The following is a 16533-nucleotide window of genomic DNA, read 5'->3' on the forward strand; positions in this document are numbered from 1 at the left end:
ATCCTCTTGCGACCCAGAAGAAATTCTGCAGATGCAGTGCATTTTTAGTTTGTGTGATTTTGGTTTTTGTCAAATAATATTTTATTTACATTCTTTCGTCAGAATGAAATAAATTAACAGTTGTAATTGACATGAAAGGAGAAAATGTGGAAAAGTGCTTCTGAATGAAGACGCAGTAAATATTTCTGTTTTTAAGAACTAACGCCATGACAGCTACTGTCAGACGCGCTGTATCTCTGACATATTGTGCTAGTGTAAGACAAATATCACACATAACAGGACAATTTTTTTTAAAAAAAGTAATATTCCCTAAACCCGCGGGTCAGGACGCACAAGGAAAAAAATCGGTTTTTGAAATTACTTTAAATCACTGGGAATATCCACACATTCCTGATTTTATAAATTTATTCTTTAATTTACTCATAATGTCTTTTATAAATTGAAAATAAACAATTTTTTTTGTTTTATTCATGATTCTAAATCATGTACAACTTGTTTCGATTAGAGATCAACGTCAGGTCGACACCCATGCGTATTATAAAAATGGACATTTGTATAGACCTAATGTCCAGTGCTACGTTAAATGTTTTCCATTACGCATCATTATGTCTGGAGCCAGTGAGAAACTCTCCGCAAACATTCGAATCTTCGAAAATCGTTCTGGAAGCATTCAGTGAAGTCTATTTCAGATCGTTTAGCATTGCACAGGGCTGAGGTTTCATCCATTACGTATTAGTATCTCTGGATCCAGTGAGAAAAATTTGAATCTTCGAAAGTCCTTCTGGAAGCAATCAGCGAAGTCTATTTCAGAGCGTTTAGCATTTCACAGGGCTGAGGACTCGTTCAGGAATTTAAGAAGTGCAGAGTACATCGAAACTATTTTTAATCGGTTTCTGATTGTTAATTCAGAACGTAAGAAGACTGTCCTAGGTTCCATATGAAGTAATCCATAAATATATATAAGTAATAGTAGGATTATTTCGTCGAGCTCAGACACTTTACAAACGTTAGCAAACAAACCCTCTTTTCATTTCGTGAGTACCGCGTAATATGTTGCTAATACTTCATGGGGATGTTACGTTTAACAAACACTTATAAATGCGTTGTTCCCTTAGGTGCGAAATGCTTAACGTCTTGCATACATTTCTTGGAGATGGCACCTTACACAAAACATTTATTAGGATTAGAAGAGGTGTACTTTTGTTCTACAGATGCACAGCAAGGGGTTCCTCAAAGATGTGGAGCATGTCACGACAAAGGAATACGCAATACGTACTTACAAGGAAATATTTATACTAATTTCCTTCCCCATATCCTTAGTTAAATGATCCTCGTGGACGTGGAATAAGATAAAAAGATCTGAAACGTGTTTTCATTTAAGAAGTAGTAACGAACTTTTCATAAAACTCTGTGGTGCATACGACGATTCTTTGGGCACTGTAGACATATATTATCAAGCTGAAAATCAGTTTACAACAGTTATTTACGTTAACCACATTACTGCACTGGAGGTGTGCGGAAGTCATATATTATTTAACAGTCACGTTACTTGATATTAATAACATGTACATCAACTGGCTCTACCAAAAGGTTCGTCAGTGGAGTAGAATCACCGCGCTCACTATAAGTGTTAACGTACCGCTAGCTCACTAGACGACCGAGGTAAGAAGGACACAAATCAGGTGCGTAGATAGGCGTTTCTAGATGGGGGCCTTAACGCTAACGAGCGTGTCGTGCTTGGTCTACTCACGGAGCACGGTGACAGCTAGCGCACGCACACTGCGGCCACAAAGGCGCCTGGGTTCGCAGCTAGCGACGACTGTTCCGACGCCGCCCGTGGCGGCATGAATAAGCGTGCGGATATTTCTATCTGGCCCACTTCCAGACCCAAAGCGACCAGAGTTAATTATCTCTTTGTTCCCGCAGACACCTGCAGCACGGCACAGGAGCACCACAGTCGTCCGCTCCACGACCTATATTCACAGGCAGCTGCCTTACTGAGCCATAGATGCTTCATATATCACACTGAGCAGACTGTTATTAATGCACGGATCTATTGCCACCATCTTTCATTCAGTTAACGTATCAGGACTAATCCAGTCGTGTTTCGAGTGTTTTTTTCCTTGTCAGCACCTTTTGGCAAAATAAAACACTACCCTTGATTTTTCTGAACGGAGAACTGCACTGAAGCTTCTAGTGCGTTATGTAACACCTCTGGGTCCGTCCTCTGTATTGAGGTTTCCTTCCTAGGTGTGGCACAAGTAAACTGAATTCGCCTTCCAAGAGTTGGCAGCGCTGCGCAAACGATTTGACGAGAGCCGAGAAGCGCAGCTGCATTCCATCCTCAATGGTGTTTCCACCATCATACGAGTATTTCGATGAGCTTCATTTTTAAAGTAATGATACATCGTAAGTACAGAAGAATCCAGGTTTTATTTCGGCTGATATATGAAATTTTATACCCCGATAATAAACCTAGTCGGGTGAACAGAGATTTGCTAACGCAGTCTCTAAAGTAAAGTTTTGTTTCTGTTCCTATAATGTACTATCAGACGTGCCCGAACATCCCTATCCAGTGCGAAATTGTCCACTAGATGTCAACAAGAGGCGGAGCCCCCAACATAAAAGGAGGCGGGGGGTCAGTAGATTAGCAGTAGCAGTAGAATGATGAGTCCGTCAGCAGAGCTTTGTGGCTAGGCATTAGATGTCAGTTGCAAAGCGAAGAACAGGTAAACCAAGACCAACCAGTCCTCGTGTACAGACGGACAAGGACCGTCCAGCATTGCGAGCACTTGTAAAAAAAAAATAGAATTAAATCAGCGGAAGGAATCGCTCGTGAGTTCCGAAGAGCTACCACTAGTCCAGCTAGTGGTCGAGCAGCTCCTCATAAGCCAGAGATTTCGATCGCCAGTCGACGCTAAGCGATGCCTGAGCTGGCATAAAGAACGACGTCGCTGGACAGTGGATGACTGGGAACGGGTGTCTGGAGTGATTTGAATCACGCTGAATCCTATGGCAGTCCGACGGAAGGGTGTAAGTATGGCGAATTCCTGCATAACTTCACGTAGCATCCATGTGTAGTGCCAACAGTGAAGAAAACACAAAGGAAGTGTTGTTACGGTATGCGAGTGTTTCCCGTGGCTTCGGCGTCGCCCCTTGTTCCTGCATAATAAAACGCTAAATGCGGAAGGATATGAACACATTTTATAGCATTATTTGCTGCATACAGCAAAGGAATAGTTCGGAAGCGGTAATTATTCGTATCAGCAAGACATTACGCCCTGTCGTAAAACACTTCTGTGAAGCACTGGTTTGCGTACAATAACATTCCTGAAATGCCCAATGATCCGACCTAAACCATGTGGAACACCTTTAGAATGAGTTAGAACTTCGACCCAGATCGTAGTGTCCAACATCAGTATCGTCCCTCGATGAATGATGTACTTCCATTCCTCCAAATACATTCAGATATCTTATTTAAAGTATCACCAGCAGACTTCAAACTGTCATAAAGAAAAAGGGTGGAAACATCAATTTTAAGGCCCGCTAATAGGTGACCAGATAGTTATGATCACGCCGGCCGGTGTGACCGAGCGGTTCTAGGCGCTTCATTCTGGACCCGCGCGACCGCTACGGTCGCAGGTTCGGATCCTGCCTCGGGCATGGATGTGTGTGATGTCCTTAGGTTAGTTAGGTTTAAGTAGTTCTAAGTTCTAGGGGACTGATGACCTCAGACGTTAAAGAAAAAAAAAAAGATCAGATAATGTACGTTTAATCTCTGTAGGCAACCTAACCTTGAGAGGCGGATAGTACATTGGATAAATTACTCCAACCTCTACCCCCTCTACCCCCTCCAATTTTCTTGATCTTCGATTCCACAAACGACCCGCACGCGGACTTAAAAGGTCTCAGCCTTTGCATAAAATCGAATTACTGTGATTTTGCCGTCGTAATCATTTCGTGAGATGTATGCGGAAGCAACACTGCTTGCAATTTTAACAACAAAACACTTATTAACGCATATCACTTTTCTTGTCTGACACTGGAGTTAGCTGAGTGTCTCCGTGACTGTGGCGCGCAGCTTACGAAATTCCGTGACGGAACGCACAGGTTTTTTGTTTGAATCTTCTCTATTAGCTTATCTGGTAACGACCCCAGACCAACGATGAATATTCTAGAATCGAATTAACTGTGTTTTGTAAGCTACCTCAGTATTTCTGAACTTCAGATTGTTAGGATCAAGGTACCGGAAATGGAGGAAGAAATCGATCGTGACTTGTTTAAGGTACCATTCTACATTCGCTTTAATTGATTTAAAGAAATCACAGGTTACTTCCTAAATCAGGGTAGCCAGAGATGGTTTGGACCTCACTCCTCTAGAATACGAAATCAGCGTACGAACCACCACGCCTTTCCTTTCAGTGATACGAAATATAATACCAGAAATACACTCATGTCCAGAAAAAAGCAGAACACCTTGAACGACTAGAGACAGGACTTTTATATTTACAGAACATGTACTTTAGTATGTTCTGCAGAAATGATTATCATTTGAATCACTTCGGCCAGCATGTGTCCTGGTGCCTAGTAGGTACAGGATCTGTCATGGACCCTGATAACTTGTTCTGTGCGTGATGGCACCGAAGCCTATAAGGCGCCAACGCCGTCCTGTGGTATAACCATCAATGCTGCATTCACCTGATTCAAATGCTTCAAATGGCTCTAAGCACTATGGGACTTAAGATCTGAGGTCATCAGTCCCCTGGACTTAGAACTACTTAAACCTAACTAACCTAAGGACATCACACACGACCATGCCCGAGGGAGGATTCGAATCTGCGACCGTAGCAGCAGCGCAGTACCGGACTGAAGCGCCTAGAACCGCTCGGCCACAGCGGCCGGCTCACCTGATTCCTAAGTTCATCTGTGACGGTTGGCATTGGGTCACAGTGCTGCACCTGTCATTTCACCATATCCCACACATTTTCGATTGACTACAAGTCTGATGATTTGGCGGACCAGGGCAAAACGCTGACGTCCTGTGACACCAAGAGTGCACAGGTTCGTGAAGGAACACGACGTCGTGCGTTGTCTTGCTGAAAAATGGCGTCTGGGGTGTTGTGCAGAAAGGAAATGGCCACAGGTCTCAGGATGTCATTCACGTAGCTTACACTGGTTTTTTTGTTGTACCCAATAGCGCCCCACATCATAAGGCCTTGAGTTGGCTCTTTATGTTTTACAAAATTGTTAAGACTTTCGTGGCCACTTGTTGACAAACTGCCTATTGTCTTCTGTCTCGGGTTCTTCGGCCGACGTTCATCTAATGATTTTTCTGACGTTTCGCCAGCACGAGTGGCTGGCATTGTCAAAGATTCACCCTCCATTGCCGCAGTTCACCACCGGAAATGGAGGGTGAAGCTTTGACAATGCCAGCCACTCGTGCTGGCGAAACGTCAGAAAAATCATTAGATGAACGTCGGCCGAAGAACCCGAGACAGAAGCCAATAGGCAGTTCTTTATGTTTTGTGTGAAAGCGGTGACAGTGGAGCCGCTCCACCAGTCTGTGTCGAAGCAAAATGCGGCCATCATTTTCAAACAAACAGAACCTTGATTTGACCAAAAACACTATCTGATGCCATTCCTGACCCCAGTCTACATCTACATCCATACTCCGCAAGCCACCTGACGGTGTGTGGCGGAGGGTACCTTGAGTACCTCTATCGGTTCTCCCTTCTATTCCATTCTCGTATTGTTCGTGGAAAGAAGGATTGTCGGTATGCCTCTGTGTGGGCTCTAATCTCTCTGATTTTATCCTCATGGTCTCTTCGCGAGATATACGTAGGAGGGAGCAAGATACTGCTTGACTCTTCGGTGAAGGTGTGTTCTCGAAACTTTGAGAGAAGCCCGTACCGAGCTATTGAGCGTCTCTCCTGCAGAGTCTTCCACTGGAGTTTATCTATCATCTCCGTAACGATTTCGCGATTACTAAATGATCCTGTAACGAAGCGCGCTGCTCTCCGTTGGATCTTCTCTATATCTTCTATCAACCCTATCTGGTACGGATCCCACACTGCTGAGCAGTATTCAAGCAGTGGGCGAACAAGCGTACTGTAACCTACTTCCTTTGTTTTCGGATTGCATTTCCTTAGGATTCTTCCAATGAATCTCAGTCTGGCATCTGCTTTACCGACGATCAACATTATATGATCATTCCATTTTAAATCACTCCTAATGCGTACTCCCAGATAATTTATGGTATTAACTGCTTCCAGTTGCTGACCTGCTATTTTGTAGCTAAATGATAAAGGATCTATCTTTCTGTGTATTCGCAGCACATTACACTTGTCTACATTGAGATTCAATTGCCATTCCCTGCACCATGCGTCAATTCGCTGCAGATCCTCCTGCATTTCAGTACAATTTTCCATTGTTACAACCTCTCGATACACCACAGCATCATCCGCAAAAAGCCTCAGTGAACTTCCGATGTCATCCACAAGGTCATTTATGTATACTGTGAATAGCAACGGTCCTATGACACTCCCCTGCGGCACACCTGAAATCACTCTTACTTCGGAAGACTTCTCTCCATTGAGAATGACATGCTGCGTCCTGTTATCTAGGAACTCCTCAATCCAATCACACAATTGGTCTGATAGCCCATATGCTCTTACTTTGTTCGTTAAACGACTGTGGGGAACTGTATCGAACGCCTTGCGGAAGTCAAGAAACACGGCATCTACCTGTGAACCCGTCCCATACACCATTGTCGTGTAGCTTGTTTCTGTACATCCGCGAAAGGCAGGCAGACAAGTGGACGATGCGCACTTAACCCTTGTTGTAATAAACGGCGATGGACTGCCACCCCTGCTATTGTACCACGCATTACACAGTTCCGCAGTTGCACTAGAGACGCAGATCTGTCCTGTAATGCCATTCGGATGACATGTCGAACTTCTCGGGGGGAGGGGGGGCAGTGGTGGTCGGGGTGGTGTGATTCGACAAATCTCGTCGTGTTGTATGGCCCTCTGTGAACCGTTCTGCACACAACAACTGCACTGCCGAAACACTTCGTCCTACATGAACACAATTTTTCAAACGGATGCATCACATTTCCTCATGCCTATATTGCACCCTCTTTCAAACTCACTCATCTGACAATACAGTCTGCGCATGTGGCTGTGAGGCATCCGGCACGTCTTCTAAAGACACACTGATCCATTATCTTCGGTTTATAATGAGAGCTGCAGGCGCATTTTATCCTTAGACGAGGAGTATGGCAAGAAGGACACCAGCGCACATCGTGGGCTGTCTACATCAAGGGCAGGTATACACTCCAGGACAAAACCAATTGCTCTCTTTTGATTGTCAGGCCTATAACCTATTGCTCTACTAAGAGGATTATGACACCCTGAGGGTAATTCATCCTTCTGATTGACAGGTCCTTAAGCTATTGTTCCCCCATTCCTCTGAGAACTTCCCTCACGAATGCCACCACACATCTGATATCAATTTGATTGACTGATTAATTCAACGGATCAATTAATACCCCCCTCTGGGAAACACTCCAGCCCTCCCCCGCTGCTCCTCCACCCGGAAAGTGGCGGGAAAAAGACTCAGGCGATTCGAGGGAAATCGATTGCAGTGTATGCAATTATGCTTAAACAATTTAGTTGTGTGGAATTATGTTGATTTAAACAATTTATGGGCTACAATAGTGTATATGAAAATAGTTTAATTATTTACTTATTTATTTAAAGGAATTGGTAGGAAATCGTTTGCAATGTATGGAACATTGTTTAAGCAATTTAGATCATGTGTGGAATATTGTTTATTTATACAGTTTACGGGATACAAGGTGATGTATGGAATATTTAGAGAACTGCGATGCTTTTTCATTCCAATCGCATAAGGAAACACGTATTTATACAGTCACAGATCGCTTAAACATATATGAAAAATTTCTCTCATCTCGCCGCCCACGCAGTCTGCCCGGAGTTGGGACGCACTGGATGGATTTTTGAAAATGCCAGCGGGCTCGTCACACCGATGTCGACTGTCGGCAACCATCTCAAGGGTTCTGTATGTGCGATCGCAACCTGTCGGATATAACTGCACGTGAGAGACACCTTCCTTCCAAAGCAGATACCTGTTTGGTAACCGATCCTGAAATGCTGCTGAAGTTAATAAATGATTGATTTGTGGTCACATGATTGTAATGTAGGGAATATGAGGCACACATAGTAGCTATTTACACACACACACACACAAATTGACAATGTCAAAAAACTAGTAGCAGGCTGAATTGATAAACACATTAAAAACATCGTTGCATACAACGATAGAGAGAGAGAGCTGTAGTTTGTTTTGCAGATAATATAGGAACTAGCATGGGATATTTCATTACGACATGGGCTCTAAATTGCCGAGCCTTTTGGCGCACCTCCTTGTGGTGCATTTCACGAACTGCTTCCGGAGTTATTAAATCTGGTACAGAATATCACATCTTGAACATGTCACAAATGTTGCCTCAGAATGTTAATTAAATGGTTAATATAGCGTTTAAACAATTTACTTCACACAGTTCAAAACTACTCGTAATAGACATTGCACAGTAGTTTGCGTGCATAAAATCTGTGTTATGTTTTTGAGTAGAAATTTCATTAAATAATCCAAACTTATTATTTGACGTCACAACTGCAAGCGGTGATGTATGAAAGGATAATTGTAATTTCAAATTTCGACGTGAATTTATACTGTCACGGTTATAGTGTTCCCGACCACAACAGGTCTGCTAAGTGTATTTTCTTTTTTAATTGTGCTATCGAATTTCTAAGTTGACTGGTTCTCTCCACTACAACCGGACTAAGAAGGTGGGAGGAGAGGGTCTACCACAAGATGAGATAGTAGCAACGACAAAAACAAATACCTATGCAAGACAGAGTCCACTGAGATTTACTGAGAAGCACTAAACATGACACACTTAAACCACGATCCAGACCGTAGTAATATGTTGTCATGGCTTGACGTCAGAGACCGCTACCAATCGGGAATTTGGCGTCGAGACTAGTTTTTTAAAGCACTACAGAATTCCTAACTTGGTTCTCCCTACTACTTTCGCAAGAAGGAAGGCTCAAGTGCGTAATAGAACAGAGACTACAAATACCACTGCAAGACAGAGACGACTGCAATGTATTGAGAAGTACTGAACACGACATACTTAAACCACAACCCAGTCCGTAGCAGTAGCTGTCATGGCTAGATGTCGCAGATCGCTGAATCACTCGTACACCCCATGTGCTCATGTCCACATGTCGACACGAAGTGCGCCACTGGTGCCGGCGCTCAGAGGTCGGTCTAAATACCACCGCAACCGAAGCCACAGTCTTGGGTGTGCGTGTATGCCAAAGTGCACCACCCCTAGCCGTGGAGGGCATCCGGGGATGATTGGTGTGATAGGTGATAGGAATTCGGATGTTATCGATACATCCAGTGCAAGCACACGCCCGTATTTGAATGTTCTCTCACGCAACACACACGTCCGCTTCTGTCGTGCTCACCAGCACACTGGTCACCTCGTCAGCCCTCAGTGCCGTGGGCAAGATCAGACAGATCGGCGCAATCTTTCTACCTGTCACAGGCTGCTAATCTACAACTTCCTGGTCGCCAAAGCCTCGTGACCGCCCTTGCAGCAGCTGCGGCGCACTGCGAAACAAGCAGCTGCAGCTTGGACATATACAGCAGTTGTAAACAATTCCATCCCGACATAGAAACACCTGTTTAAAAAATCTGCTTTACTCAATCTGATGCAGCGATGTTGTTACCCATATACCTCGAAGTTCTCATGTAAAATGTAGATTTCTTTCTTTTGTATGAGTTATTTTCGAAGACAGAAGAATGTGAGGCACGCATGTGATCCCATTTTCTAAAGTATGGTTACTTGCTGTGAAAGTACTGTAATAGTAATGCATAGACTAAATTATCTGTAAGTATTTTCTCATCAGGGAGGAAAAACTTTTTCTTATCTATTATATCATGTATCACAGGAGTGGAATGCTAAACTCATTTTTTCGTCATGATGGAGTGCTAAGATCTATCTATATCACAGAGAACCACCTCACTTTCGAACTTCCTTAAAGTAACCAAATGTCTCGTCACATACGAAGTCCCTTAAGGTAACAGCACCGAGAAGTTGTAAATATCGGGTTTATGCTGCTTATTACTGTATAAATTCGGTAATACATATGATTTTATTACGATGAGGTAGAAATATCGATAAAAGATATCGCTGCAACCAAAAAAACGCATGTACACGTTCTAACTAAAGAATCATATCTGCTGTACCCTAACCGTCACTACGACCTGCCAGGCAGCACGTCATTGATATCAAACTGATTGGCTAATTAATTAAATTCATCATGCGAGTCACTTTGCATGGAAAGTAATTTTTTCAAGCAGTCTTATTATACTCACCAGGTAGCTCAAATGGGAATCCCTGGAGGGAAGACGATGTTCTTTTCAAGGAACATTGTTGAGAATTGACATTTGAAGCTGGCCACAGAAGAATTCTACTGCTGACAACATACATATCGCGTAAGAACCGCGCTATTAATAACACGATCACAACTAGTATCTTACTGTCACCCTGAATAAAAAGCGGTCCTGGTTCTGCAGGTTCACAGAAGAGTCGCTGGTAGTGTTACTCTTTCTGACAGAAATGCTGTCTGTGATTTCGAATCAAGTCTATCCATTCAGTCACATACTTGCGTTGAATCCTGTAGAGATGTCTTTTAATGATTACAACCACTGGTGAATCATATTCGAGATACACCCATATTTCGAAACGAGTCACCTTTTTTCGAACCTGTCTCTTACAGCAAAACGTCACCGCAGTTTTTTAAACAGTCTCTCTGCATCTTGCAACCGTTCCTAAGTCTCTGCCCCATCTTCCGTGGCCGCCCACTTCACACATCATAGCGTCTACTGCACCGGCATCCCACTTCACGTCCAACCAACATGGGATGCCTGCATCACGCAGTTCATATTTACCATGTCGTTTGTGTTGTCAACACAAATATTTACCGGCGGCCACAACACAACACTACACCAGGTTTCCACTAACGGCCGCCAGGGACTGCTACCCATTCACGGAGCCTGCAGCTAGCCCAGGAACTATCTTTGATACGCCAGAGACGTGATCGCAAATAGTTCTGGAAGGTACGTCGTTTGTGTTGTAGGGCGGCGCACTGCCGGCAAAGGGCAGTTCGATGCACTGCTTGGATGTGTACAGAACTGCCACCCCGGCAGCCATGGCCAGACCCCTCTTCTTGGTGACCGATCTCTTGCAGATGGACCTGGTATAATCGACAAACATCTTGACATTGTAGAATAGTTTCATTGTGATCTCTCACCGTGGAGAGGCAGGTCTTTTCTATTATAGTCTGTTATTTTATCTATGTGACGATCTACAGTTGAGATCGAATCTGTTGTTCTTTTGGAGATTTTAGAACTTGTGTTTTCCGCATTTCTATTCTGCTTGCGCATATACTTCAGTGGCGACGAGTTGGTTTAAGAGTTTCCTGCGTTTGCTCAGTTGTTGTCCACTATGGCAGACAGTATTCCAGGTATTGATTAACCCTCAGTGGGAGTCATAGTGCTGTTCTAAAATATGCAACAAACGAACGACCTCATTATTCAGCGTTTATAGGCGATGTCCAGCCCCCACCCCCTTTGGGGTGCCTATGCAGGGGTCCAACCCAGCTTCCCCGTTCTCTGCATTTCCCAGGTTCGAAAGCTCCGTTGAGCCTTGAGGCAACTACGTGGCTCATCTGGAGCAACACATTATTGTTCAAGATGTCATTGGTGAGTTTAGCGTCGCGCATTTTTTCTCGCCTATGTAGTAGGTCTGAAAGTTTATCACCTTCCGCAACAGTTGCATCCTGATGCAGAATCTCATGCTCTCTACTACGAAGTGTTGACTTCTAGCCTATTGGGTTATTTTGACTCTCAGGTCCATATGGCAGTGGAATGTCACAAGTTCTCCAGTTGTCAGAAGCTTCCCTTGCAGTCATACAGGTAACGGCTTGCTATGCTTCAAGGTTTCTCACATATCATTCGTTTTTTCTGTGGCAAACCCCATCGCAAGCAGTCTTATGGTTTGGCACTCATTCATGATATGATTCTTGTCCATGCCCCAGATGATACCTTCTGAAGCTGAAAGATCTCTTTTTAGAGACCTGTTTATCCATTATCTGTGCTCATGAGCAGTCCTTTTGCTCTCCTTCAATGCTGCAATTCCCGGCGCAGGTCTCCAGTGTTCGCATCCCGCTATGCCAGCTCATATCATCGCAGCTGCCGCAGCAGTGCCGGGGCCCCCATCCTGAGGCCGCATCCGCCCTTCAGGACCAGAGCGCCGGTCCCCACCTGCGCCAATGGCGGCTGAAGCGGCGGCAGCAGTAGCAGCAGCGACAGCGGTTGCCCTCCTGTAGTCAATGCTGTATCGCACATCAGAGCCAGATTGCCTGTTCAGCCTGCGGAAAGCGGAGTCACAAAGCTGAGATCTGTCGGTCGCTATCGTTGATGGCCATAGACCACACTGCTTTGAACCCCTCTGACTGCATAATGGATCAAACAGACCCAATTTCCTTCGGGCAGTCGGTTTTTCCACACATGCCGGCAGCGATCACTCTGACTGTGCGGTTGGATGGCACTCCTCTCCCTTTTCAAGTCCTCCGCCACCATCATCGATGGGGATTCCGACTGTCAGGTGGGTTCACCGCCACTTTGTCCATTCCATACTTCCCTGAAAAGCTACAGCAATGACGTTATCCTACTACAGGGATGGTTCTTTGCTTGGGTGCAGTATGTCACTTATGATGTCATGGCCTGGATTTTGGCCCTCGCCACCCCCAAGGCCTCCAACTTATTTGGGATGCGATCTGTAACCCTTACTGGATCTCGAAATACATGACTCAGACCTGGCTGTCCAGTCATTGTCAGCAGACAATCATTTGCAGCAACGGATGACTTTCCACATGTGCTCTCTGCTATATCTCTGGGGGTCTCCAGTTCATAGCCCATACTGAACTCGTCCCCTCAGCAGTCCTGAAGTTCCACAAGGCTCACTTGGTACCGTACGCCCTCCATGACAAACTCCAGCAGGAGCTTCGTCGCTTGGAGGCTGAGAACATCCTGACCCCAGTCTACCATAGTCGTTGGGCTACACCCATCGTGGTCCTTGAGAAGCTGAATGGATGTCTTCGCTTGTGTGGGGATTTTGAGGCCACCATCAATGCTCAATCTGTTATTGACTCCTATCCCACACCCAAGGTTGATGACACCCTGTCCAGGTTGGTTGCCTTTGGAAGAGTTGTTGAAATCAATCTTGATAATCAATACCCCTTTTGGGCTCTTCCATTACAACCACCTCCTGTTCGGGGTCGCCAGTGCTCCAGCCATCTTCCAGTGCTATTTGGAAACACTGACAAGACATTTAGAGGATGGCTAACTACCTTGATGACATCTTAGTCGCTGGTGTCTCCAGCCCAGACTTGGCCAGGAACCTCTTCCATGTTCTTCAGGGTGCTGGCTTACATTGCAACAAGGAGAAATTTCTTTTTTTTTGTTACTCAGGTGATCTACCTCGGCCATGTTTTGAGCGCTAAAGGCATTCAACCAACACCCTGTATGTTGAGGCCATTCAGCAGCTGCCGCCCTGAAGGACATCTCCCACCTCAAGTCAGTCCTGGATCGACTCAGTTACTACTGCTGTTTTATCCCACATGCCACAGATCTGGTGGAACCCCTTCACTACTGCCTCCTCCATATGAATGTTACCTGGGACTTGTTGCCAGCTCGTAATGGGGTGTTCTGCTGTCTGAAGTCTTCCCTCCTGATGCCGGCTTGCCTTGTCCCTTAGACCCCACCAAGTCTCTCACCTTGGCTGCCAATGCGTCAGACTATGGTGTGGAGGCCATCTTGTCTCACATCATCGACAAAGTCAGGCGCCCAGTGGCCTTTGTCCCCAAAATACTATCCTCGGCTCAACGTAACTACAGTCAACTTGAGAAGGAGGTCTTGGCCATCATCTTTGGGTTTAAGAAATTCCATGATTTCATCTATGGTCATCGCTTCACCTTATTCACCGATCACAAGATCTTGTTGTTCAGTGCTACATCCGCCATCCCCACAAGCACTGCTCACCATCTCCAGCACTGGGCAGTGTTCCTTGCAGAATATTCCTACAACATCTTTTTTCAGGCTGCAGCTCTCCATGCCAATGCTGATCTTCTCTCTTGTCTCCCAGTGGGGATCAACCCTGGGTTCGATGCTGATCCAGTTTCCTGTTTCCACCTGGATGGCGCTGCTGCTGAGGCAGTAGTTGATTTACCACTGGATGCCAAGCTAGTCACGTGTTTCATGGCAGATGACCCAACCTCCAGGCACTGATGCACCACGTTCAGCAAGGGTGGTCATCAGACCATCGTCGGCTGCTGCAACCAGAGGTCCAGGCCTACTGGCACCACCACCAAGAGCTGTCTGTCAGAGATAGGGTCCTCCACATGTTGGGTGATAATGGTCATTGGTGGGTTGTGCTGCTGCCCTCCCTCCACCAGCAGGCCTTGGAGCTTCTGCATGTTGGTCATTGGGAGATTGTCCTGATGAAAAGGCTTGCCTGCCAGCATGTCTACTAGAGGGGGATGGACGCCACCATCACCTGCATGGTAGCCTCATGTCCCTCTTGTCAATGGCACCAGTTGGCGCCCCCTCGATCCCTGTTCCTGTGTCCTCTTGCTCCTTTTCCTTAGTACCATTTGCACTCTGATTTTGTGGGCCCCATTCCTCAGCTCCTCCTGGCTTATCCTTGTGGATGCAGGCAATGGGTTTCCTTATGTCTCCTGCGTGTATTTCAAGGCATCCACCCATACCATCCAAGCTCTTTCCTGCATCTTTGCCATTAAGGGCCTGTTGGAGACGTTTGTGACTGACAACGGCCCTCAACTTACATCTGCTGAATTTACCTCCTTCCGCACCACCAAGGGCATCCAAGTGATTCATACTACTCTCTTTCATCATGCATCTAAGGGATTAGCCAAACAGTTTACCAGTACATTTAAAATCCAGATGTTGAAATTGCTTCCCCAACACTCCCTGGAAGACGCCCTTACCATCTTTCTTTCCTCATATTGGTCCACTGTCCAGGATAGGTCATCCCCAGCTGAAAAACCTCGCAGCTGCCCTCATTGGTCCCCCTTGTCTCTCCTGTTTCCGTCTTCTTCCCACCCAGCACTCCACTTTCGACACAGTCCCATTTTTCTCTGCAGGATCTAGTCTAGGTAATGGTGTCACCCAGAATCGACCCAGGCGGTTCCCTGCCAGGGTCTCGTCGCTCATTGGCCGTGGCATGGAGGTAGTCACCCTTGATGACAGCACAGTGAGCTGGAAGCAAACCAACCAGCTTTGCTCCTGGTGTGGTCCACAGCCAGCTCCTCTGCCATCTCCGTGGCTGTCAGCTCTCGAGTACCCCTCTGCCTGCCTGACTGCCGCCTCCACCATCGCTGCGGGTCACACCCCAGGTAGAGCCTCTGGCAGAGGTTCCTACACCCATGGGGATCCATCTTGCACCTGTGACTGCCCCCGGTCTCCTCTCGCAGATGGAGCCAGAGCCCGACATCGAGATGTGCCTTCCACTCACCCCCAGGGAGGGTGGGGGTGTGGAGTGGTCTGCTGTGGTCGCTCACTTCATAGATCGTAGCACCTACTACACTGGCATCCCACTTCACATCCTACCAACACAGGATGCCTGAATCAGAGGGCGTATATTCACTAGGAAAACCTATGTCGTCTGTGGTGTCAACACAAATATTTACTGGTGGACACAACACAACACCAGGTTTCCACCAATGGCCGCTAGGGACTACTACCCATTCATGGAGCCTGCAGACCAGCTTCACCAGAGGTTGTAGTTAAGCTAGGAACTACTTTGATACACCAGGCATGTGATCGCAAATAGCTCTGGCAGATACATCTGACAAATGGGCTTTATAAGGTGGTGCACTGCTGGCAAAGGGCAGTTTGTGCAGTTTGGAATTATACAGAGCTGCAGCCACGGCCAGATGCCTTTGCTAGCTGCCCGATCTCTTGCAGGTGGACTTGGTATAGTAGACGAATGTCTTGACATTGAATTGTTTTATCGTGATCTCTCTCTGTGAAGAGTTGGATCTTTTCTGTTATTATTTATTATTTTATACAGTCTGCAGTTGGGATCGAGTCTGTTGTTCTTTTGGAGATTGTATTATTGGTTGGTTTTGGTGAGCCCCATAAAATGTTTTCAGACTTGTATTTTGCGCACTTCTATTCTGCTAGTGCATATACTTCACCACCCTCCCTACAGCTTTGTGCATGTGATTTTTCCAATTTAAGTTGGAACTGAGCATGTGTAGGAAAGCGCTATTACTACCACCTTTTGCAACCAGCAGAGAAAGAAAGTGAACTGAGTTAATGCGACAGGATCATGTTTCAACCACTCTGTGG

General features: G+C 45.7%; 1 protein-coding gene across 1 annotated transcript in view; it reads right to left on the reverse strand.

Moving 5' to 3' along the window:
* Nucleotides 1-1820, reverse strand: part of LOC124802923 (golgin subfamily A member 6-like protein 22) — a 323612-nt gene extending 321792 nt beyond the window's left edge. The window contains exon 1 of the mRNA XM_047264015.1: nucleotides 1751-1820. The gene's annotated coding sequence lies outside the window, so the exon portion shown is untranslated. The remainder of the gene's footprint in view (nucleotides 1-1750) is intronic.
* Between the last annotated feature and the right edge of the window lie 14713 nt (nucleotides 1821-16533).

Source organism: Schistocerca piceifrons, chromosome 1, assembly GCF_021461385.2.
Source record: "Schistocerca piceifrons isolate TAMUIC-IGC-003096 chromosome 1, iqSchPice1.1, whole genome shotgun sequence".
Lineage (NCBI taxonomy): Eukaryota > Metazoa > Arthropoda > Insecta > Orthoptera > Acrididae > Schistocerca > Schistocerca piceifrons.